This window comes from Phaseolus vulgaris, chromosome 6 (genome assembly GCF_000499845.2).
Source record: "Phaseolus vulgaris cultivar G19833 chromosome 6, P. vulgaris v2.0, whole genome shotgun sequence".
NCBI lineage: Eukaryota > Viridiplantae > Streptophyta > Magnoliopsida > Fabales > Fabaceae > Phaseolus > Phaseolus vulgaris.
This window is the reverse complement of record NC_023754.2, coordinates 6,280,670-6,301,963: the sequence shown is the minus strand read 5'-3', so window position 1 is coordinate 6,301,963 and position 21,294 is coordinate 6,280,670. Positions and strand designations below refer to the sequence as shown.

Here is a 21,294-nt window from a genome sequence, read left to right as displayed (position 1 = left end):
GGGCCCTTCCCCTTCGGGAATTGGCAACTAGATTCGTTACGTCATCTCGAACAACTTTCATTTTTTACGCGTCTCCATCCGACTTCCCGATCAAAAGTTATGGCCGTTTGAAGTTTTCCACAAAAAATTCTCATCAACTAAAATCTCTCGTTGTTTTCCAACCTGTGAGGACTCCTCCGCCAAATATACCCCCAATAGAGTTACCAGAAAAAAATTTGGATCAAAAATCATTTTTTGACCTATTTTTAATGAATTTTTCAATATTACTGCCATGCCAAAATCTATCAAAAGTTATGACCACGAGTTCACCTTTTTCGTGCTATATTTTTTTTTTCTTGCTGACCCTCTAAATAAAAAAATTAAAGTACCTAGAAAAACGATCCTGAAATAGTGTTCTGTAGCGAGTTATCGCGTTCGGGGTCCAACCATTTTGAAACTGAAGCCCAATTGCAAATCCATATACGCATTGATCTTGCTACACTTGACAGGTGCGATCATACCAGCACTAATGCACCGGATCCCATCAGAACTCCGCAGTTAAGCTGCTTGGGCGAGAGTAGTACTAGGATGGTGACCTCCTGGGAAGTCCTCGTGTTGCACTTCTTTTTGTATTTATTGTTTTTCTTCCTGGCCTAAACAATCAAACCACGAGTTCAGTGAGTTGTCGCGTTCGGGGCCCTTCCCCTTGGGAATTGGCAACTAGATTCGTTACGTCATCTCGAACAACTTTCATTTTTTACGCGTCTCCATCCGACTTCCCGATCAAAAGTTATGGCCGTTTGAAGTTTTCCACAAAAAATTCTCAGCAACTCAAAATCTCTCGTTGTTTTCCAACCTGTGAGGACTCCTCCGCCAAATATACCCCCAATAGAGTTACCAGAAAAAAATTTGGATCAAAAATCATTTTTTACCTATTTTTAATGAATTTTTCAATATTACTGCCATGCCAAAATCTATCAAAAGTTATGACCACGAGTTCACCTTTTTCGTGCTATATTTTTTTTTTCTTGCTGACCCTCTAAATAAAAAAATTAAAGTACCTAGAAAAACGATCCTGAAATAGTGTTCTGTAGCGAGTTATCGCGTTCGGGGTCCAACCATTTTGAAACTGAAGCCCAATTGCAAATCCATATACGCATTGATCTTGCTACACTTGACAGGTGCGATCATACCAGCACTAATGCACCGGATCCCATCAGAACTCCGCAGTAAGCGTGCTTGGGCGAGAGTAGTACTAGGATGGGTGACCTCCTGGAAGTCCTCGTGTTGCACTTCTTTTTGTATTTATTGTTTTTCTTCCTGGCCTAAACAATCAAACCACGAGTTCAGTGAGTTATCGCGTTCGGGGCCCCTTCGGGAATTGGCAACTAGATTCGTTACGTCATCTCGAACAACTTTCATTTTTTACGCGTCTCCATCCGACTTCCCGATCAAAAGTTATGGCCGTTTGAAGTTTTCCACAAAAAATTCTCAGCAACTCAAAATCTCTCGTTGTTTTCCAACCTGTGAGGACTCCTCCGCCAAATATACCCCAATAGAGTTACCAGAAAAAAATTTGGATCAAAAATCATTTTTTACCTATTTTTAATGAATTTTTCAATATTACTGCCATGCCAAAATCTATCAAAAGTTATGACCACGAGTTCACCTTTTTCGTGCTATATTTTTTTTTTTTCTTGCTGACCCTCTAAATAAAAAAATTAAAGTACCTAGAAAAACGATCCTGAAATAGTGTTCTGTAGCGAGTTATCGCGTTCGGGGTCCAACCATTTTGAAACTGAAGCCCATTGCAAATCCATATAGCATTGATCTTGCTACACTTGACAGGTGCGATCATACCAGCACTAATGCACCGGATCCCATCAGAACTCCGCAGTGAAGCGTGCTTGGGCGAGAGTAGTACTAGGATGGGTGACCTCCTGGGAAGTCCTCGTGTTGCACTTCTTTTTGTATTTATTGTTTTTCTTCCTGGCCTAAACAATCAAACCACGAGTTCAGTGAGTTATCGCGTTCGGGGCCCCTTCGGGAATTGGCAACTAGATTCGTTACGTCATCTCGAACAACTTTCATTTTTTACGCGTCTCCATCCGACTTCCCGATCAAAAGTTATGGCCGTTTGAAGTTTTCCACAAAAAATTCTCAGCAACTCAAAATCTCTCGTTGTTTTCCAACCTGTGAGGACTCCTCCGCCAAATATACCCCCAATAGAGTTACCAGAAAAAAATTTGGATCAAAAATCATTTTTTACCTATTTTTAATGAATTTTTCAATATTACTGCCATGCCAAAATCTATCAAAAGTTATGACCACGAGTTCACCTTTTTCGTGCTATTTTTTTTTTCTTGCTGACCCTCTAAATAAAAAAATTAAAGTACCTAGAAAAACGATCCTGAAATAGTGTTCTGTAGCGAGTTATCGCGTTCGGGGTCCAACCATTTTGAAACTGAAGCCCAGTTGCAAATCCATATAGCATTGATCTTGCTACACTTGACAGGTGCGATCATACCAGCACTAATGCACCGGATCCCATCAGAACTCCGCAGTAAGCTGCTTGGGCGAGAGTAGTACTAGGATGGGTGACCTCCTGGGAAGTCCTCGTGTTGCACTTCTTTTTGTATTTATTGTTTTTCTTCCTGGCCTAAACAATCAAACCACGAGTTCAGTGAGTTATCGCGTTCGGGGCCCCTTCGGGAATTGGCAACTAGATTCGTTACGTCATCTCGAACAACTTTCATTTTTTACGCGTCTCCATCCGACTTCCCGATCAAAAGTTATGGCCGTTTGAAGTTTTCCACAAAAAATTCTCAGCAACTCAAAATCTCTCGTTGTTTTCCAACCTGTGAGGACTCCTCCGCCAAATATACCCCCAATAGAGTTACCAGAAAAAAATTTGGATCAAAAATCATTTTTTACCTATTTTTAATGAATTTTTCAATATTACTGCCATGCCAAAATCTATCAAAAGTTATGACCACGAGTTCACCTTTTTCGTGCTATTTTTTTTTTTCTTGCTGACCCTCTAAATAAAAAAATTAAAGTACCTAGAAAACGATCCTGAAATAGTGTTCTGTAGCGAGTTATCGCGTTCGGGGTCCAACCATTTTGAAACTGAAGCCCAGTTGCAAATCCATATAGGCATTGATCTTGCTACACTTGACAGGTGCGATCATACCAGCACTAATGCACCGGATCCCATCAGAACTCCGCAGTAAGCGTGCTTGGGCGAGAGTAGTACTAGGATGGGTGACCTCCTGGGAAGTCCTCGTGTTGCACTTCTTTTTGTATTTATTGTTTTTCTTCCTGGCCTAACAATCAAACCACGAGTTCAGTGAGTTATCGCGTTCGGGGCCCTTTCGGGAATTGGCAACTAGATTCGTTACGTCATCTCGAACAACTTTCATTTTTTACGCGTCTCCATCCGACTTCCCGATCAAAAGTTATGGCCGTTTGAAGTTTTCCACAAAAATTCTCAGCAACTCAAAATCTCTCGTTGTTTTCCAACCTGTGAGGACTCCTCCGCCAAATATACCCCCAATAGAGTTACCAGAAAAAAATTTGGATCAAAAATCATTTTTTACCTATTTTTAATGAATTTTTCAATATTACTGCCATGCCAAAATCTATCAAAAGTTATGACCACGAGTTCACCTTTTTCGTGCTATTTTTTTTTTCTTGCTGACCCTCTAAATAAAAAAATTAAAGTACCTAGAAAAACGATCCTGAAATAGTGTTCTGTAGCGAGTTATCGCGTTCGGGGTCCAACCATTTTGAAACTGAAGCCCAGTTGCAAATCCATATAGCATTGATCTTGCTACACTTGACAGGTGCGATCATACCAGCACTAATGCACCGGATCCCATCAGAACTCCGCAGTAAGCGTGCTTGGGCGAGAGTAGTACTAGGATGGGTGACCTCCTGGGAAGTCCTCGTGTTGCACTTCTTTTTGTATTTATTGTTTTTCTTCCTGGCCTAACAATCAAACCACGAGTTCAGTGAGTTATCGCGTTCGGGGCCCTTCGGGAATTGGCAACTAGATTCGTTACGTCATCTCGAACAACTTTCATTTTTTACGCGTCTCCATCCGACTTCCCGATCAAAAGTTATGGCCGTTTGAAGTTTTCCACAAAAAATTCTCAGCAACTCAAAATCTCTCGTTGTTTTCCAACCTGTGAGGACTCCTCCGCCAAATATACCCCCAATAGAGTTACCAGAAAAAAATTTGGATCAAAAATCATTTTTTACCTATTTTTAATGAATTTTTCAATATTACTGCCATGCCAAAATCTATCAAAAGTTATGACCACGAGTTCACCTTTTTCGTGCTATTTTTTTTTTTCTTGCTGACCCTCTAAATAAAAAAATTAAAGTACCTAGAAAAACGATCCTGAAATAGTGTTCTGTAGCAGTTATCGCGTTCGGGGTCCAACCATTTTGAAACTGAAGCCCAGTTGCAAATCCATATAGGCATTGATCTTGCTACACTTGACAGGTGCGATCATACCAGCACTAATGCACCGGATCCCATCAGAACTCCGCAGTAAGCGTGCTTGGGCGAGAGTAGTACTAGGATGGGTGACCTCCTGGGAAGTCCTCGTGTTGCACTTCTTTTTGTATTTATTGTTTTTCTTCCTGGCCTAAACAATCAAACCACGAGTTCAGTGAGTTATCGCGTTCGGGGCCCTTCGGGAATTGGCAACTAGATTCGTTACGTCATCTCGAACAACTTTCATTTTTTACGCGTCTCCATCCGACTTCCCGATCAAAAGTTATGGCCGTTTGAAGTTTTCCACAAAAAATTCTCAGCAACTCAAAATCTCTCGTTGTTTTCCAACCTGTGAGGACTCCTCCGCCAAATATACCCCCAATAGAGTTACCAGAAAAAAATTTGGATCAAAAATCATTTTTTTACCTATTTTTAATGAATTTTTCAATATTACTGCCATGCCAAAATCTATCAAAAGTTATGACCACGAGTTCACCTTTTTCGTGCTATTTTTTTTTTCTTGCTGACCCTCTAAATAAAAAATTAAAGTACCTAGAAAAACGATCCTGAAATAGTGTTCTGTAGCAGTTATCGCGTTCGGGGTCCAACCATTTTGAAACTGAAGCCCAGTTGCAAATCCATATAGCATTGATCTTGCTACACTTGACAGGTGCGATCATACCAGCACTAATGCACCGGATCCCATCAGAACTCCGCAGTAAGCGTGCTTGGGCGAGAGTAGTACTAGGATGGGTACCTCCTGGGAAGTCCTCGTGTTGCACTTCTTTTTGTATTTATTGTTTTTCTTCCTGGCCTAGACAATCAAACCACGAGTTCAGTGAGTTATCGCGTTCGGGGCCCTTCGGGAATTGGCAACTACATTCGTTACGTCATTTCGAACAACTTTCATTTTTTACGCGTCTCCATCCGACTTCCCGATCAAAAGTTATGGCCGTTTGAAGTTTTCCACAAAAAATTCTCAGCAACTCAAAATCTCTCGTTGTTTTCCAACCTGTGAGGACTCCTCCGCCAAATATACCCCCAATAGAGTTACCAGAAAAAAATTTGGATCAAAAACATTTTTTTACCTATTTTTAATGAATTTTTCAATATTACTGCCATGCCAAAATCTATCAAAAGTTATGACCACGAGTTCACCTTTTTCGTGCTATTTTTTTTTTCTTGCTGACCCTCTAAATAAAAAAATTAAAGTACCTAGAAAAACGATCCTGAAATAGTGTTCTGTAGCCAGTTATCGCGTTCGGGGTCCAACCATTTTGAAACTGAAGCCCAGTTGCAAATCCATATAGGCATTGATCTTGCTACACTTGACAGGTGCGATCATACCAGCACTAATGCACCGGATCCCATCTGAACTCCGCAGCTAAGCGTGCTTGGGCGAGAGTAGTACTAGGATGGGTTACCTCCTGGGAAGTCCTCGTGTTGCACTTCTTTTTGTATTTATTGTTTTTCTTCCTGGCCTAGACAATCAAACCACGAGTTCAGTGAGTTATCGCGTTCGGGGCCTTTGGGAATTGGTACCTAGATTCGTTACGTCATTTCGAACAACTTTCATTTTTTACGCGTCTCCATCCGACTTCCCGATCAAAAGTTATGGCCGTTTGAAGTTTTCCACAAAAAATTCTCAGCAACTCAAAATCTCTCGTTGTTTTCCAACCTGTGAGGACTCCTCCGCCAAATATACCCCCAATAGAGTTACCAAAAAAAATTTGGATCAAAAATCATTTTTTTACCTATTTTTAATGAATTTTTCAATATTACTGCCATGCCAAAATCTATCAAAAGTTATGACCACGAGTTCACCTTTTTCGTGCTATTTTTTTTTTCTTGCTGACCCTCTAAATAAAAAATTAAAGTACCTAGAAAAACGATCCTGAAATAGTGTTCTGTAGCCAGTTATCGCGTTCGGGGTCCAACCATTTTGAAACTGAAGCCCAATTGCAAATCCATATACGCATTGATCTTGCTACACTTGACAGGTGCGATCATACCAGCACTAATGCACCGGATCCCATCAGAACTCCGCAGCTAAGCGTGCTTGGGCGAGAGTAGTACTAGGATGGGTTACCTCCTGGGAAGTCCTCGTGTTGCACTTCTTTTTGTATTTATTGTTTTCTTCCTGGCCTAACAATCAAACCACGAGTTCAGTGAGTTATCGCGTTCGGGGCCCTTCGGAATTGGCAACTAGATTCGTTACGTCATCTCGAACAACTTTCATTTTTTACGCGTCTCCATCCGACTTCCCGATCAAAAGTTATGGCCGTTTGAAGTTTTCCACAAAAAATTCTCAGCAACTCAAAATCTCTCGTTGTTTTCCAACCTGTGAGGACTCCTCCGCCAAATATACCCCCAATAGAGTTACCAGAAAAAAATTTGGATCAAAAATCATTTTTTTACCTATTTTTAATGAATTTTTCAATATTACTGCCATGCCAAAATTATCAAAAGTTATGACCAGGAGTTCACCTTTTTCGTGCTATTTTTTTTTCTTGCTGACCCTCTAAATAAAAAAATTAAAGTACCTAGAAAAACGATCCTGAAATAGTGTTCTGTAGCGAGTTATCGCGTTCGGGGTCCAACCATTTTGAAACTGAAGCCCAGTTGCAAATCCATATAGGCATTGATCTTGCTACACCTGACAGGTGCGATCATACCTGCACTAATGCACCGGATCCCATCAGAACTCCGTAGATAAGCGTGCTTGGGCGAGAGTAGTACTAGGATGGGTGACCTCCTGGGAAGTCCTCGTGTTGCACTTCTTTTTGTATTTATTGTTTTTCTTCCTGGCCTAAACAATCAAACCACGAGTTCAGTGAGTTATCGCGTTCGGGGCCCTTCGGAAATTGGCAACTAGATTCGTTACGTCATCTCGAACAACTTTCATTTTTTACGCGTCTCCATCCGACTTCCCGATCAAAAGTTATGGCCGTTTGAAGTTTTCCACAAAAAATTCTCAGCAACTCAAAATCTCTCGTTGTTTTCCAACCTGTGAGGACTCCTCCGCCAAATATACCCCAAATAGAGTTACCAGAAAAAATTTGGATCAAAAATCATTTTTTTTACCTATTTTTAATGAATTTTTCAATATTACTGCTATGCCAAAATTTATCAAAAGTTATGACCAGGAGTTCACCTTTTTCGTGCTATTTTTTTTTTCTTGCTGACCCTCTAAATAAAAAATTTAAAGTACCTAGAAAAACGATCCTGCAATAGTGTTCTGTAGCCAGTTATCGCGTTCGGGGTCCAACCATTTTGAGACTGAAGCCCAGTTGCAAATCCATATAGGCATTGATCTTGCTACACTTGACAGGTGCGATCATACCAGCACTAATGCACCGGATCCCATCTGAACTCCGCAGCTAAGCGTGCTTGGGCGAGAGTAGTACTAGGATGGGTTACCTCCTGGGAAGTCCTCGTGTTGCACTTCTTTTTGTATTTATTGTTTTTCTTCCTGGCCTAGACAATCAAACCACGAGTTCAGTGAGTTATCGCGTTCGGGGCCCTTCGGGAATTCGCAACTACATTCGTTACGTCATTTCGAACAACTTTCATTTTTTACGCGTCTCCATCCGACTTCCCGATCAAAAGTTATGGCCGTTTGAAGTTTTCCACAAAAAATTCTCAGCAACTCAAAATCTCCCGTTGTTTTCAACCTGTGAGGACTCCTCCGCCAAATATACCCCCAATAGAGTTACCAGAAAAAAATTTGGATCAAAAAACATTTTTTTACCTATTTTTAATGAATTTTTCAATATTACTGCCATGCCAAACTCTATCAAAAGTTATGACCACGAGTTCACCTTTTTCGTGCTATTTTTTTTTTCTTGTGACCCTCTAAATAAAAAATTTAAAGTACCTAGAAAAACGATCCTGAAATAGTGTTCTGTAGCCAGTTATCGCGTTCGGGGTCCAACCATTTTGAAACTGAAGCCCAGTTGCAAATCCATATAGGCATTGATCTTGCTACACTTGACAGGTGCGATCATACCAGCACTAATGCACCGGATCCCATCTGAACTCCGCAGCTAAGCGTGCTTGGGCGAGAGTAGTACTAGGATGGGTTACCTCCTGGGAAGTCCTCGTGTTGCACTTCTTTTTGTATTTATTGTTTTTCTTCCTGGCCTAGACAATCAAACCACGAGTTCAGTGAGTTATCGCGTTCGGGGACCTTTGGGAATTGGTACCTAGATTCGTTACGTCATTTCGAACAACTTTCATTTTTTACGCGTCTCCATCCGACTTCCCGATCAAAAGTTATGGCCGTTTGAAGTTTTCCACAAAAAATTCTCAGCAACTCAAAATCTCTCGTTGTTTTCCAACCTGTGAGGACTCCTCCGCCAAATATACCCCCAATAGAGTTACCAAAAAAAATTTGGATCAAAAATCATTTTTTTACCTATTTTTAATGAATTTTTCAATATTACTGCCATGCCAAAATCTATCAAAAGTTATGACCACGAGTTCACCTTTTTCGTGCTATTTTTTTTTTCTTGCTGACCCTCTAAATAAAAAATTTAAGGTACCTAGAAAAACGATCCTGAAATAGTGTTCTGTAGCCAGTTATCGCGTTCGGCGTCCAACCATTTTGAAACTGAAGCCCAATTGCAAATCCATATACGCATTGATCTTGCTACACTTGAAAGGTGCGATCGTACCAGCACTAATGCACCGGATCCCATCAGAACGCCTCAGTCAAGCGTGCTTGGGCGAGAGTAGTACTAGGATGGGTGACCTCCTGGGAAGTCCTCGTGTTGCACTTCTTTTTGTATTTATTGTTTTTCTTCCTGGCCTAAACAATCAAACCACGAGTTCAGTGAGTTATCGCGTTCGGGGCCCTTCGGGAATTGGCAACTAGATTCGTTACGTCATCTCGAACAACTTTCATTTTTTACGCGTCTCCATCCGACTTCCCGATCAAAAGTTATGGCCGTTTGAAGTTTTCCACAAAAAATTCTCAGCAACTCAAAATCTCTCGTTGTTTTCCAACCTGTGAGGACTCCTCCGCCAAATATACCCCCAATAGAGTTACCAGAAAAAAATTTGGATCAAAAATCATTTTTTTACCTATTTTTAATGAATTTTTCAATATTACTGCTATGCCAAAATTTATCAAAAGTTATGACCAGGAGTTCACCTTTTTCGTGCTATTTTTTTTTTCTTGCTGACCCTCTAAATAAAAAATTTAAAGTACATAGAAAAACGATCCTGCAATAGTGTTCTGTAGCCAGTTATCGCGTTCGGGGTCCAACCATTTTGAAACTGAAGCCCAGTTGCAAATCCATATAGGCATTGATCTTGCTACACTTGACAGGTGCGATCATACCAGCACTAATGCACCGGATCCCATCTGAACTCCGCAGCTAAGCGTGCTTGGGCGAGAGTAGTACTAGGATGGGTTACCTCCTGGGAAGTCCTCGTGTTGCACTTCTTTTTGTATTTATTGGTTTTCTTCCTGGCCTACACAATCAAACCACGAGTTCAGTGAGTTATCGCGTTCGGGGCCCTTCGGAAATTGGCAACTAGATTCGTTACGTCATCTCGAACAACTTTCATTTTTTACGCGTCTCCATCCGACTTCCCGATCAAAAGTTATGGCCGTTTGAAGTTTTCCACAAAAAATTCTCAGCAACTCAAAATCTCTCGTTGTTTTCCAACCTGTGAGGACTCCTCCGCCAAATATACCCCCAATAGAGTTACCAGAAAAAAATTTGGATCAAAAATCATTTTTTTACCTATTTTTAATGAATTTTTCAATATTACTGCTATGCCAAAATTTATCAAAAGTTATGACCAGGAGTTCACCTTTTTCGTGCTATTTTTTTTTCTTGCTGACCCTCTAAATAAAAAAATTATAGTACCTAGAAAAACGATCCTGAAATAGTGTTCTGTAGCGAGTTATCGCGTTCGGGGTCCAACCATTTTGAAACTGAAGCCCAGTTGCAAATCCATATAGGCATTGATCTTGCTACACTTGACAGGTGCGATCATACCAGCACTAATGCACCGGATCCCATCTGAACTCCGCAGCTAAGCGTGCTTGGGCGAGAGTAGTACTAGGATGGGTGACCTCCTGGGAAGTCCTCGTGTTGCACTTCTTTTTGTATTTATTGTTTTTCTTCCTGGCCTAGACAATCAAACCACGAGTTCAGTGAGTTATCGCGTTCGGGGCCCTTCGGGAATTGGTACTAGATTCGTTACGTCATTTCGAACAACTTTCATTTTTTACGCGTCTCCATCCGACTTCCCGATCAAAAGTTATGGCCGTTTGAAGTTTTCCACAAAAAATTCTCACCAAATCAAAATCTATCGTTGTTTTCCAACCTGTGAGGACTCCTCCGCCAAATATACCCCCAATAGAGTTACCAGAAAAAAATTTGGATCAAAAATCATTTTTTTACCTATTTTTAATGAATTTTTCAATATTACTGCCATGCCAAAATCTATCAAAAGTTATGACCACGAGTTCACCTTTTTCGTGCTATTTTTTTTTTCTTGCTGACCCTCTAAATAAAGAAATTAAAGTACCTAGAAAAACGATCCTGAAATAGTGTTCTGTAGCCAGTTATCGCGCTCGGGGTCCAACCATTTTGAAACTGAAGCCCAGTTGCAAATCCATATAGGCATTGATCTTGCTACACTTGACAGGTGCGATCATACCAGCACTAATGCACCGGATCCCATCTGAACTCCGCAGCTAAGCGTGCTTGGGCGAGAGTAGTACTAGGATGGGTTACCTCCTGGGAAGTCCTCGTGTTGCACTTCTTTTTGTATTTATTGGTTTTCTTCCTGGCCTACACAATCAAACCACGAGTTCAGTGATTTATCGCGTTCGGGGCCCTTCGGGAATTGGCAACTAGATTCGTTACGTCATCTCGAACAACTTTCATTTTTTACGCGTCTCCATCCGACTTCCCGATCAAAAGTTATGGCCTTTTGAAGTTTTCCACAAAAAATTCTCAGCAACTCAAAATCTCTCGTTGTTTTCCAACCTGTGAGGACTCCTCCGCCAAATATACCCCCAATAGAGTTACCAGAAAAAAATTTGGATCCAAAAACATTTTTTGACCTATTTTTAATGAATTTTTCAATATTACTGCCATGCCAAAATCTATCAAAAGTTATGACCACGAGTTCACCTTTTTCGTGCTATTTTTTTTTTCTTGCTGACCCTCTTAATAAAAAAATTAAAGTACCTAGAAAAACGATCTTGAAATAGTTTTCTGTAGCGAGTTATCGCGTTCGGGGTCCAACCATTTTGAAACTGAAGCCCAGTTGCAAATCCATATAGGCATTGATCTTGCTACACTTGACAGGTGCGATCATACCAGCAGTAATGCACCGGATCCCATCAGAACTCCGCAGCTAAGCGTGCTTGGGCGAGAGTAGTACTAGGATGGGTTACCTCCTGGGAAGTCCTCGTGTTGCACTTCTTTTTGTATTTATTGGTTTTCTTCCTGGCCTACACAATCAAACCACGAGTTCAGTGAGTTATCGCGTTCGGGGCCCTTCCGGAATTGGCAACTAGATTCGTTACGTCATCTCGAACAACTTTCATTTTTTACGCGTCTCCATCCGACTTCCCGATCAAAAGTTATGGCCGTTTGAAGTTTTCCACAAAAAATACTCAGCAACTCAAAATCTCTCGTTGTTTTCCAACCTGTGAGGACTCCTCTGCCAAATATACCCCCAATAGATTTACCAGAAAAAAATTTGGATCAAAAATCATTTTTTTACCTATTTTTACTGAATTTTTCAATATTACTGCCACACCAAAATCTATCAAAAGTTATGACCACGAGATCACCTTTTCCGTGCTATTTTTTTTTTCTTGCTGACCCTCTAAATATAAAAATTAAAGTACCTAGAAAAACGATCCTGAAATAGTGTTCTGTAGCGAGTTATCGCGTTCGGGGTCCAACCATGTTGAAACTGAAGCCCAGTTGCAAATCCATATAGGCATTGATCTTGCTACACTTGACAGGTGCGATCATACCAGCACTAATGCACCGGATCCCATCAGAACTCCGCAGTCAAGCGTTCTTGGGCGAGAGTAGTACTAGGATGGGTGACCTCCTGGGAAGTCCTCGTGTTGCACTTCTTTTTGTATTTATTGTTTGTCTTCCTGGCCTAGACAATCAAACCACGAGTTCAGTGAGTTATCGCGTTCGGGGCCCTTCGGGAATTGGCAACTAGATTCGTTACGTCATTTCGAACAACTTTTATTTTTTACGCGTCTCCATCCGACTTCCCGATCAAAAGTTATGGCCGTTTGAAGTTTTCCACAAAAAATTCTCAGCAACTCAAAATCTCTCGTTGTTTTCCAACCTGTGAGGACTCCTCCGCCAAATATACACCCAATAGAGTTACCAGAAAAAAATTTCGATCCAATAACATTTTTTTACCTATTTTTAATGAATTTTTCAATATTACTGCCATGGCAAAATCTATCAAAAGTTATGACCACGAGTTCACCTTTTTCGTGCTATTTTTTTTTCTTGCTGACCCTCTAAATAAAAAAATTAAAGTACCTAGAAAAACGATCCTGAAATAGTGTTCTGTATCCAGTTATCGCGTTCGGGGTCCAACCATTTTGAAACTGAAGCCCAGTTGCAAATCCATATAGGCATTGATCTTGCTACATCTGACAGGTGCGATCATACCAGCACTAATGCACCGGATCCCATCAGAACTCCTCAGCTAAGCGTGCTTGGGCGAGAGTAGTACTAGGATGGGTGACCTCCTGGGAAGTCCTCGTGTTGCACTTCTTTTTGTATTTATTGTTTTTCTTCCTGGCCTAAACAATCAAACCACGAGTTCAGTGAGTTATCGCGTTCGGGGCCCTTCGGAAATTGGCAACTAGATTCGTTACGTCATCTCGAACAACTTTCATTTTTTACGCGTCTCCATCCGACTTCCCGATCAAAAGTTATGGCCGTTTGAAGTTTTCCACAAAAAATTCTCAGCAACTCAAAATCTCTCGTTGTTTTCCAACCTGTGAGGACTCCTCCGCCAAATATACCCCCAATAGAGTTACCAGAAAAAAATTTGGATCAAAAATCATTTTTTTACCTATTTTTAATGAATTTTTCAATATTACTGCCACGCCAAAATCTATCAAAAGTTATGACCACGAGTTCACCTTTTTCGTGCTATTTTTTTTTTCTTGCTGACCCTCTAAATAAAAAAATTAAAGTACCTAGAAAAACGATCCTGAAATAGTGTTCTGTAGCGAGTTATCGCGTTCGGGGTCCAACCATTTTGAAACTGAAGCCCAGTAGCAAATCCATATATGCATTGATCTTGCTACACTTGACAGGTGCGATCATACCAGCACTAATGCACCGGATCCCATCAGAACTCCGCAGTCAAGCGTTCTTGGGCGAGAGTAGTACTAGGATGGGTGACCTCCTGGGAAGTCCTCGTGTTGCACTTCTTTTTGTATTTATTGTTTGTCTTCCTGGCCTAGACAATCAAACAACGAGTTCAGTGAGTTATCGCGTTCGGGGCCCTTCGGGGATTGGCAACTAGATTCGTTACGTCATTTCGAACAACTTTTATTTTTTACGCGTCTCCATCCGACTTCCCGATCAAAAGTTATGGCCGTTTGAAGTTTTCCACAAAAAATTCTCAGCAACTCAAAATCTCTCGTTGTTTTCCAACCTGTGAGGACTCCTCCGCCAAATATACCCCCAATAGAGTTACCAGAAAAAAATTTGGATCCAAAAACATTTTTTTACCTATTTTTAATGAATTTTTCAATATTACTGCCATGCCAAAATCTATCAAAAGTTATGACCACGAGTTCACCTTTTTCGTGCTATTTTTTTTTTCTTGCTGACCCTCTAAATAAAAAAATTAAAGTACCTAGAAAAACGATCCTGAAATAGTGTTCTGTAGCCAGTTATCGCGCTCGGGGTCCAACCATTTTGAAACTGAAGCCCAGTTGCAAATCCATATAGGCATTATCTTGCTACACTTGACAGGTGCGATCATACCAGCATTAATGCACCGGATCCCATCAGAACTCCGCCGCAGCTAAGCGTGCTTGGGCGAGAGCAGTACTAGGATGGGTGACCTCCTGGGAAGTCCTCGTGTTGCACTTCTTTTTGTATTTATTGTTTTTCTTCCTGACCTAGACAATCAAACCATGAGTTCAGTGAGTTATCAAGTTCGGGGTCCTTCGGGAATTCGCAACTACATTCGTTACGTCATTTCGAACAACTTTTATTTTTTACGCGTCTCCATCCGACTTCCCGATCAAAGGTTATGGCCGTTTGAAGTTTTCAACAAAAAATTCTCAGCAACTCAAAATCTCTCGTTGTTTTCCAACCTGTGAGGACTCCTCCGCCAAATATACCCCCAATAGAGTTACCAGAAAAAAATTTGGATCCAAAAACATTTTTTTACCTATTTTTAATGAATTTTTCAATATTACTGCCATGCCAAAATCTATCAAAAGTTATGACCACGAGTTCACCTTTTTCGTGCTATTTTTTTTTCTTGCTGACCCTCTAAATAAAAAATTTAAAGTACCTAGAAAAACGATCCTGAAATAGTGTTCTGTAGCCAGTTATCGCGTTCGGGGTCCAACCATTTTGAAACTGAAGCCCAGTTGCAAATCCATATAGGCATTGATCTTGCTACACCTGACAGGTGTGATCATACCAGCACTAATGCACCGGATCCCATCAGAACTCATCAGCTAAGCGTGCTTGGGCGAGAGTAGTACTAGGATGGGTTACCTCCTGGGAAGTCCTCGTGTAGCACTTCTTTTTGTATTTATTGTTTTTCTTCCTGGCCTAGACAATCAAACCATGAGTTCAGTGTGTTATCGCGTTCGGGGCCCTTCGGGAATTCGCAACTACATTCGTTACGTCATTTCGAACAACTTTTATTTTTTACGCGTCTCCATCCGACTTCCCGATCAAAGGTTATGGCCGTTTGAAGTTTTCCACAAAAAATTCTCAGCAACTCAAAATCTCTCGTTGTTTTCTAACCTGTGAGGACTTCTCCGCCAAATATACCCCCAATAGAGTTACCAGAAAAAAATTTGGATCAAAAATCATTTTTTTACCTATTTTTAATGAATTTTTCAATATTACTGCCATGCCAAAATCTATCAAAAGTTATGACCACGAGTTCACCTTTTTCGTGCTATATATTTTTTTTTTCTTGCTGACCCTCTAAATAAAAAAATTAAAGTACCTAGAAAAACGATCCTGAAATAGTGTTCTGTAGCGAGTTATCGCGTTCGGGGTCCAACCATTTTGAAACTGAAGCCCAATTGCAAATCCATATACGCATTGATCTTGCTACACTTGACAGGTGCGATCATACCAGCACTAATGCACCGGATCCCATCAGAACTCCGCAGTCAAGGGTTCTTGGGCGAGAGTAGTACTAGGATGGGTGACCTCCTGGGAAGTCCTCGTGTTGCACTTCTTTTTGTATTTATTGTTTGTCTTCCTGGCCTAGACAATCAGACCACGAGTTCATTGAGTTATTGCGTTCGGGGCCCTTCGGGGATTGGCAACTAGATTCGTTACGTCATTTCGAACAACTTTTATTTTTTACGCGTCTCCATCCGACTTCCCGATCAAAAGTTATGGCCGTTTGAAGTTTTCCACAAAAAATTCTCAGCAACTCAAAATCTCTCGTTGTTTTCCAACCTGTGAGGACTCCTCCGCCAAATATACCCCCAATAGAGTTACCAGAAAAAAATTTGGATCCAAAAACATTTTTTTACCTATTTTCAATGAATTTTTCAATATTACTGCCATGCCAAAATCTATCAAAAGTTATGACCACGAGTTCACCTTTTTCGTGCTATTTTTTTTTTCTTGCTGACCCTCTAAATAAAAAAATTAAAGTACCTAGAAAAACGATCCTGAAATAGTGTTCTGTAGCCAGTTATCGCGTTCGGGGTCCAACCATTTTGAAACTGAAGCCCAGTTGCAAATCCATATAGGCATTGATCTTGCTACACTTGACAGGTGCGATCATACCAGCACTAATGCACCGGATCCCATCAGAACTCCGCAGCTAAGCGTGCTTGGGCGAGAGTAGTACTAGGATGGGTTACCTCCTGGGAAGTCCTCGTGTTGCACTTCTTTTTGTATTTATTGTTTTTCTTCCAGACCTAGACAATCAAACCATGAGTTCAGTGAGTTATCACGTTCGGGGCCCTTCGGGAATTCGCAACTACATTCGTTACGTCATTTCGAACAACTTTTATTTTTTACGCGTCTCCATCCGACTTCCCGATCAAAGGTTATGGACGTTTGAAGTTTTCCACAAAAAATTCTCAGCAACTCAAAATCTCTCGTTGTTTTCTAACCTGTGAGGACTTCTCCGCCAAATATACCCCCAATAGAGTTACCAGAAAAAAATTTGGATCAAAAATCATTTTTTTACCTATTTTTAATGAATTTTTCAATATTACTGCCATGCCAAAATCTATCAAAAGTTATGACCACGAGTTCACCTTTTTCGTGCTATTTTTTTTTCTTGCTGACCCTCTAAATAAAAAATTTAAAGTACCTAGAAAAACGATCCTGAAATAGTGTTCTGTAGCCAGTTATCGCGTTCGGGGTCCAACCATTTTGGAACTCAAGCCCAGTTGCAAATCCATATAGGCATTGATCTTGCTACACTTGACAGGTGCGATCATACCAGCACTAATGTACCGGATCTTCGGGGCCCTTCGGGAATTGGCAACTAGATTCGTTACGTCATTTCGAACAACTTTCATTTTTTACGCGTCTCCATCCGACTTCCCGATCAAAGGTTATGGCCGTTTGAAGTTTTCCACAAAAAATTCTCAGCAACTCAAAATCTCTCGTTGTTTTCCAACCTGTGAGGACTCCTCCGCCAAATATACCCCCAATAGAGTTACCAGAAAAAAATTTGGATCAAAAATCATTTTTTTACCTATTTTTAATGAATTTTTCAATATTACTGCCATGCCAAAATCTATCAAAAGTTATGACCACGAGTTCACCTTTTTCGTGCTATTTTTTTTTTCTTGCTGACCCTCTAAATAAAAAAATTAAAGTACCTAGAAAAACGATTCTGATCCTGCCTGTTGACCAAAACGCTGGAGCTTTGCCTCGTCAAACTTGGATCGACTTATGCGCCGTGTTAGCCTCCGTCCTTCACCGCGATCCACCTCAAGAACCTGCAAAAGACGAAACGGTGCCGCTGCGGCCGATCACGCTCCGACGCCCAAGTCAGCGACTGAACCACCAATTACTTAAGAGTAAAACTCAAGAACTCTAAGGAACCGTGACCAGTTCTCTCTCAGTGTACTCAAGACTCGTAAGCGTAAAGAAACAATCTGAATGTGCGTACCTTAGAAGTTCGTTGGAAACTCTTATATACCTGGGCACTTTCTCTCTCCTGGCAGTTACACATCTGGACACGTGGCTCGCATCCAGCTGTACACGTGCCATCATCTGGAGCATCCTCGACTTGGGCGCTACTTCTTACTTTTCAGGTTTTTTGGTTAAGTTACTTATGCATGATACAACTCAGTGCACAGTTGCCCTGGAGCGTGATCTCTTCTGGGTGGCGAGTTCGGGTGCCTTCGTACACACCTTCCCTGTGGTCTCGCCGGCCGCCTTCATTATCTGCGCTACCTGCTTCACCGTATATGTTCAAGCAAGCTGTCTCCCGACCTCATCCTCTGGCCAGCTGGGAAATGACTATCTGCCATCATCTTCGGCGATGTCCTTGTTTCGGCGACTTCTAATCACTTGGTCGCCTGGGTTCACATCTGGTGACTTCATCTTCAACCCGGTGACCGCCGATTTAGGTATGCTGGAGATCGGAGCACGCCAACTTAATAACTGGCGACTACACGAACACCCCGACTTCCTTTCCTTCTGCCAGCCAGGTGTCCCATGCAACACGCCTATATAATAGCTCGATGCCACGTCATCACTTCTGACTACCAGGATGGTACACAAGCCCCCCAGTCTTAAGCGAAGACTTGTCCAGCGAAAAGACTAAAGGAGTCACGTCACTGCCGATCTACGTGGCGCTGGCGCAGAATTTTAAACGTTTGTACTTTCTGCTTTCTTGACGCTCCACCAAACATTCTCCCAATCGCTCGACACGTGGCTTCATCAACGGTTGCCTTTAGTTGTCGTTTGCGCTTCCAAAACCATTCGAAAAACCCTTAAACCCATTTCACTTCTACTGTTCCATCACCTCTTTGCCTTCTCAAACACTTCGAGCTTCTTCTGCAAAAACCCACGACGCTCTTCAACCTTCTGAATCCTCAACTTCCTTCAGTGTTCATCCGATCATCGAAAGGTACTCCCTTTACTTCTTCTGTTGAGTTTTCCTGCATTTTGACCGATTCGCATCATCCTTTAACTGTCTGGTGCATACGCTGTGGGCTGTTTCTTCTATTTCTCCCTTCTCGTAACTTAGGGCTTCGTCTCCATTACAACAAACCTTCGTTCGTTCGTTTTTTTCATCCTTCTTTCACAATTGAGTCAGCCTCTACGAACTCTGCTCACCTTTCCCTTTCTTTTTCCTTTGCAGTTTCCGCGATGGCTCGCTCAAAGATCACCCCAAATCCTCCTCCCTCGTCACGAAACCTTCCCTCTCAAGCTCATAACCCACCACGGGCACCTGGTGCTTCCTCCTCCCAGGCTGAGAGGCCTGCAACCTCTCACCCCAACCTTGCTCAGGCAACTCCACCCATTGCCGGAGGTGCCTCCATTCCTTCCCCCGACTTCAAGAAGTTATACCCGTGGGCCAACTCGACTTTGCTGAAGGAGACTTCTTCAGTAAATTCTGCTGGGGCAGTTCTTCGGTTGAAGAAAGGGGATGAGCCCCACCTGTCGTTCCACAAGGAGCACGATGACAAGCTGATGGTGCTACCTTGCCCCCCCGACGTGCCAGTTTGCGCAGACGACAAGGGGAACAACGGCGAGTTGTTCTGCTTTGTATACACCACCGTATTCAAGAAGGTGAAACTTAGGTTTCCCTTCACTCGTTTTGAAAGGGAGCTACTGACCGAGCTCGACATCGCCGCCGCCCAGCTCCATCCCAACAGCTGGGCATTCGTGCGGGCGTTTCAAATCATATGAGCGCATCTGGGACTGCCAGCGTCAGTGGACGTTTTCCTTTTCCTTTTTGAAGCTAAGCATCCAGGAGATCGCCTTTGGGTGAGTCTGAACGGGATTGCTGGGAGGTCGATCCTCTCTATCTTCCAGCAATCCTATAAGGATTGGAAGGGCAAATTTGTCCAAGTGCGCCAGAACGACCAGGACGCCTCGCTGCTCGACGGCTTTCCCTTGTACTGGGTAAACAAGGGAAACAAAGACTCCAAGGGAGGCTTCAGGAGGCCAATAAGCCCTGACAGCATGGGCGCTTTGGACAAAGATCTGTGCCTCTTCTGGAAGAGCGTGGTAGACGCCAACATTACCTTCCTCACCACTGCGCTCATCTCCTTCGAGTTCTTCGAAGACCAACTCGAGGCTCGAATAGGTTAGAGCTCACCTCAATATCTAAGTTATTGCTCTTGGCGATACCTCTGTTAACTGTTTCTGGGCGTTCTTGTCTGTTGTGCACAAGACTTGGGTTTTATTTTCTGCATCACTTGTTTGCTTCATGTGCATATCTACTCATGCGTTTATCTTTCTCTCTGAGCTGACCTATGTACCTTTGTATTATGCAAATCTCATGTTGGGCAAGGGAAAACTGGCTGAATTGAGGGCGCTCGCCCGAGCCCATGGGTTGGCGTCGGGTTCCCAGACCGTGCCCAATTCAGTGGTGGAGATCGCCGCTGCCCAGGGCAGGTCGCCCCCTAAAGGCCCAACTCCTTCAAAGGCCCAGCCCGCCCAACAACACAAGAAGCTCATCCTCAGGAAGCCAAAGAGGAAAACCCCTCAGGTGGTCCATGAGGATGAAGAAGAAGACGATGAGGCAACTGAAGATGGCCTCATCACCAAAAGAAGGAGGGTGGCGCCTTCCTCACCACCTGCTCCACCTCCCCCTCCAACATCAACACCGCCCCCTCAGCCAGCTCCGCCTTCAACACCGCCTCCTCCCCCAGCTCCCACATAACCAGTCCAAGCAGTTCCCTTGGCAGCTGCATTTCCTGTGGTTGAGGCTGTCGTGCCCAACTTCATGGAGAACCCCCCGAGCGCCTCCACGCCATATGTATCTGCTGGAGGGGGTCCTCCTTCAACCGCCTCAACCGCGGAAGCTACACCAGGCGGGGATGAAGGTGCTCACAACTCGCCTATCATCATTACCGAGTCCCCCTCGTCGCCACCACGCCAAGAAGCTCCCACTCAGCAGCCAACTCAAGAAGGTGGTGGCGAGAACCAGCAACAGGCTCCCCTGGTGCCCCACGAGCAAACCTCTCCCTAGAGGTAAAAAGGGTGTGGGAACCCTTCTCAGCGAAACTCAAGATGATGGCAGAGGATTTCCCCTCCATCATATCCAAAGCTGTGGAGAGTTCCAGCAAGAGGCTCCAGGATGACATCTCCGTGCTCCAAGAGGAGAATCGCCTAATAAGAATCGAGGCGGAGAAGTTATCCTGCAATCTCATGCTCGCGGAGATCGATCACTCCTGAGTGGAGGATGCCATGAGCACCGAGCTTCGGGTGGCGCGCAAGGAGGCCACCGATCTACGCCACAAGGTGCAGCTCTTAGCTCAAGAGAAGATCGAGCTGGAGAGCAAGCTGGTCCCTTATCGCGTCAAAGTGGCTGACCTGGAGGCGTCGATCAAAGCAGATGCCGCCAAGGTAAAAAACCTTGAGAAGAGGTCA

General features: G+C 42.7%; 25 non-coding genes across 25 annotated transcripts; all 25 read left to right on the top strand.

Annotated features, from left to right (window-relative positions):
- Positions 1-486: 486 nt before the first annotated feature.
- LOC137833658 (5S ribosomal RNA) lies at positions 487-603 on the top strand. The gene has a single exon (XR_011084754.1). It is a non-coding gene; the product is annotated as a 5S ribosomal RNA (ribosomal RNA).
- A 555-nt stretch (positions 604-1,158) lies between these two features.
- LOC137833640 (5S ribosomal RNA) lies at positions 1,159-1,275 on the top strand. Its single transcript, XR_011084737.1, has one exon. It is a non-coding gene; the product is annotated as a 5S ribosomal RNA (ribosomal RNA).
- A 550-nt stretch (positions 1,276-1,825) lies between these two features.
- LOC137833718 (5S ribosomal RNA) lies at positions 1,826-1,944 on the top strand. Its single transcript, XR_011084787.1, has one exon. It is a non-coding gene; the product is annotated as a 5S ribosomal RNA (ribosomal RNA).
- A 548-nt stretch (positions 1,945-2,492) lies between these two features.
- LOC137833653 (5S ribosomal RNA) lies at positions 2,493-2,609 on the top strand. The gene has a single exon (XR_011084749.1). It is a non-coding gene; the product is annotated as a 5S ribosomal RNA (ribosomal RNA).
- Positions 2,610-3,158: 549 nt separating this feature from the next.
- Positions 3,159-3,276, top strand: LOC137833813 (5S ribosomal RNA). The gene has a single exon (XR_011084860.1). It is a non-coding gene; the product is annotated as a 5S ribosomal RNA (ribosomal RNA).
- Positions 3,277-3,822: 546 nt separating this feature from the next.
- On the top strand, positions 3,823-3,940 carry LOC137833812 (5S ribosomal RNA). Its single transcript, XR_011084859.1, has one exon. It is a non-coding gene; the product is annotated as a 5S ribosomal RNA (ribosomal RNA).
- Positions 3,941-4,487: 547 nt separating this feature from the next.
- LOC137833811 (5S ribosomal RNA) lies at positions 4,488-4,605 on the top strand. Its single transcript, XR_011084858.1, has one exon. It is a non-coding gene; the product is annotated as a 5S ribosomal RNA (ribosomal RNA).
- A 546-nt stretch (positions 4,606-5,151) lies between these two features.
- LOC137833652 (5S ribosomal RNA) lies at positions 5,152-5,268 on the top strand. Its single transcript, XR_011084748.1, has one exon. It is a non-coding gene; the product is annotated as a 5S ribosomal RNA (ribosomal RNA).
- Positions 5,269-5,816: 548 nt separating this feature from the next.
- LOC137833691 (5S ribosomal RNA) lies at positions 5,817-5,935 on the top strand. Its single transcript, XR_011084777.1, has one exon. It is a non-coding gene; the product is annotated as a 5S ribosomal RNA (ribosomal RNA).
- Positions 5,936-6,481: 546 nt separating this feature from the next.
- LOC137833634 (5S ribosomal RNA) lies at positions 6,482-6,600 on the top strand. Its single transcript, XR_011084731.1, has one exon. It is a non-coding gene; the product is annotated as a 5S ribosomal RNA (ribosomal RNA).
- Positions 6,601-7,144: 544 nt separating this feature from the next.
- On the top strand, positions 7,145-7,263 carry LOC137833712 (5S ribosomal RNA). Its single transcript, XR_011084781.1, has one exon. It is a non-coding gene; the product is annotated as a 5S ribosomal RNA (ribosomal RNA).
- A 549-nt stretch (positions 7,264-7,812) lies between these two features.
- On the top strand, positions 7,813-7,931 carry LOC137833680 (5S ribosomal RNA). The gene has a single exon (XR_011084775.1). It is a non-coding gene; the product is annotated as a 5S ribosomal RNA (ribosomal RNA).
- A 547-nt stretch (positions 7,932-8,478) lies between these two features.
- LOC137833669 (5S ribosomal RNA) lies at positions 8,479-8,597 on the top strand. The gene has a single exon (XR_011084764.1). It is a non-coding gene; the product is annotated as a 5S ribosomal RNA (ribosomal RNA).
- A 548-nt stretch (positions 8,598-9,145) lies between these two features.
- LOC137833643 (5S ribosomal RNA) lies at positions 9,146-9,264 on the top strand. The gene has a single exon (XR_011084740.1). It is a non-coding gene; the product is annotated as a 5S ribosomal RNA (ribosomal RNA).
- Positions 9,265-9,813: 549 nt separating this feature from the next.
- On the top strand, positions 9,814-9,932 carry LOC137833657 (5S ribosomal RNA). The gene has a single exon (XR_011084753.1). It is a non-coding gene; the product is annotated as a 5S ribosomal RNA (ribosomal RNA).
- A 548-nt stretch (positions 9,933-10,480) lies between these two features.
- Positions 10,481-10,599, top strand: LOC137833605 (5S ribosomal RNA). The gene has a single exon (XR_011084703.1). It is a non-coding gene; the product is annotated as a 5S ribosomal RNA (ribosomal RNA).
- Positions 10,600-11,147: 548 nt separating this feature from the next.
- LOC137833646 (5S ribosomal RNA) lies at positions 11,148-11,266 on the top strand. Its single transcript, XR_011084742.1, has one exon. It is a non-coding gene; the product is annotated as a 5S ribosomal RNA (ribosomal RNA).
- Positions 11,267-11,815: 549 nt separating this feature from the next.
- LOC137833805 (5S ribosomal RNA) lies at positions 11,816-11,934 on the top strand. The gene has a single exon (XR_011084852.1). It is a non-coding gene; the product is annotated as a 5S ribosomal RNA (ribosomal RNA).
- A 549-nt stretch (positions 11,935-12,483) lies between these two features.
- Positions 12,484-12,602, top strand: LOC137833801 (5S ribosomal RNA). The gene has a single exon (XR_011084849.1). It is a non-coding gene; the product is annotated as a 5S ribosomal RNA (ribosomal RNA).
- A 548-nt stretch (positions 12,603-13,150) lies between these two features.
- On the top strand, positions 13,151-13,269 carry LOC137833736 (5S ribosomal RNA). Its single transcript, XR_011084804.1, has one exon. It is a non-coding gene; the product is annotated as a 5S ribosomal RNA (ribosomal RNA).
- Positions 13,270-13,818: 549 nt separating this feature from the next.
- Positions 13,819-13,937, top strand: LOC137833800 (5S ribosomal RNA). Its single transcript, XR_011084848.1, has one exon. It is a non-coding gene; the product is annotated as a 5S ribosomal RNA (ribosomal RNA).
- Positions 13,938-14,485: 548 nt separating this feature from the next.
- LOC137833635 (5S ribosomal RNA) lies at positions 14,486-14,607 on the top strand. The gene has a single exon (XR_011084732.1). It is a non-coding gene; the product is annotated as a 5S ribosomal RNA (ribosomal RNA).
- A 548-nt stretch (positions 14,608-15,155) lies between these two features.
- On the top strand, positions 15,156-15,274 carry LOC137833663 (5S ribosomal RNA). Its single transcript, XR_011084758.1, has one exon. It is a non-coding gene; the product is annotated as a 5S ribosomal RNA (ribosomal RNA).
- Positions 15,275-15,827: 553 nt separating this feature from the next.
- Positions 15,828-15,946, top strand: LOC137833802 (5S ribosomal RNA). The gene has a single exon (XR_011084850.1). It is a non-coding gene; the product is annotated as a 5S ribosomal RNA (ribosomal RNA).
- Positions 15,947-16,495: 549 nt separating this feature from the next.
- On the top strand, positions 16,496-16,614 carry LOC137833622 (5S ribosomal RNA). Its single transcript, XR_011084720.1, has one exon. It is a non-coding gene; the product is annotated as a 5S ribosomal RNA (ribosomal RNA).
- Positions 16,615-21,294: the final 4,680 nt, after the last annotated feature.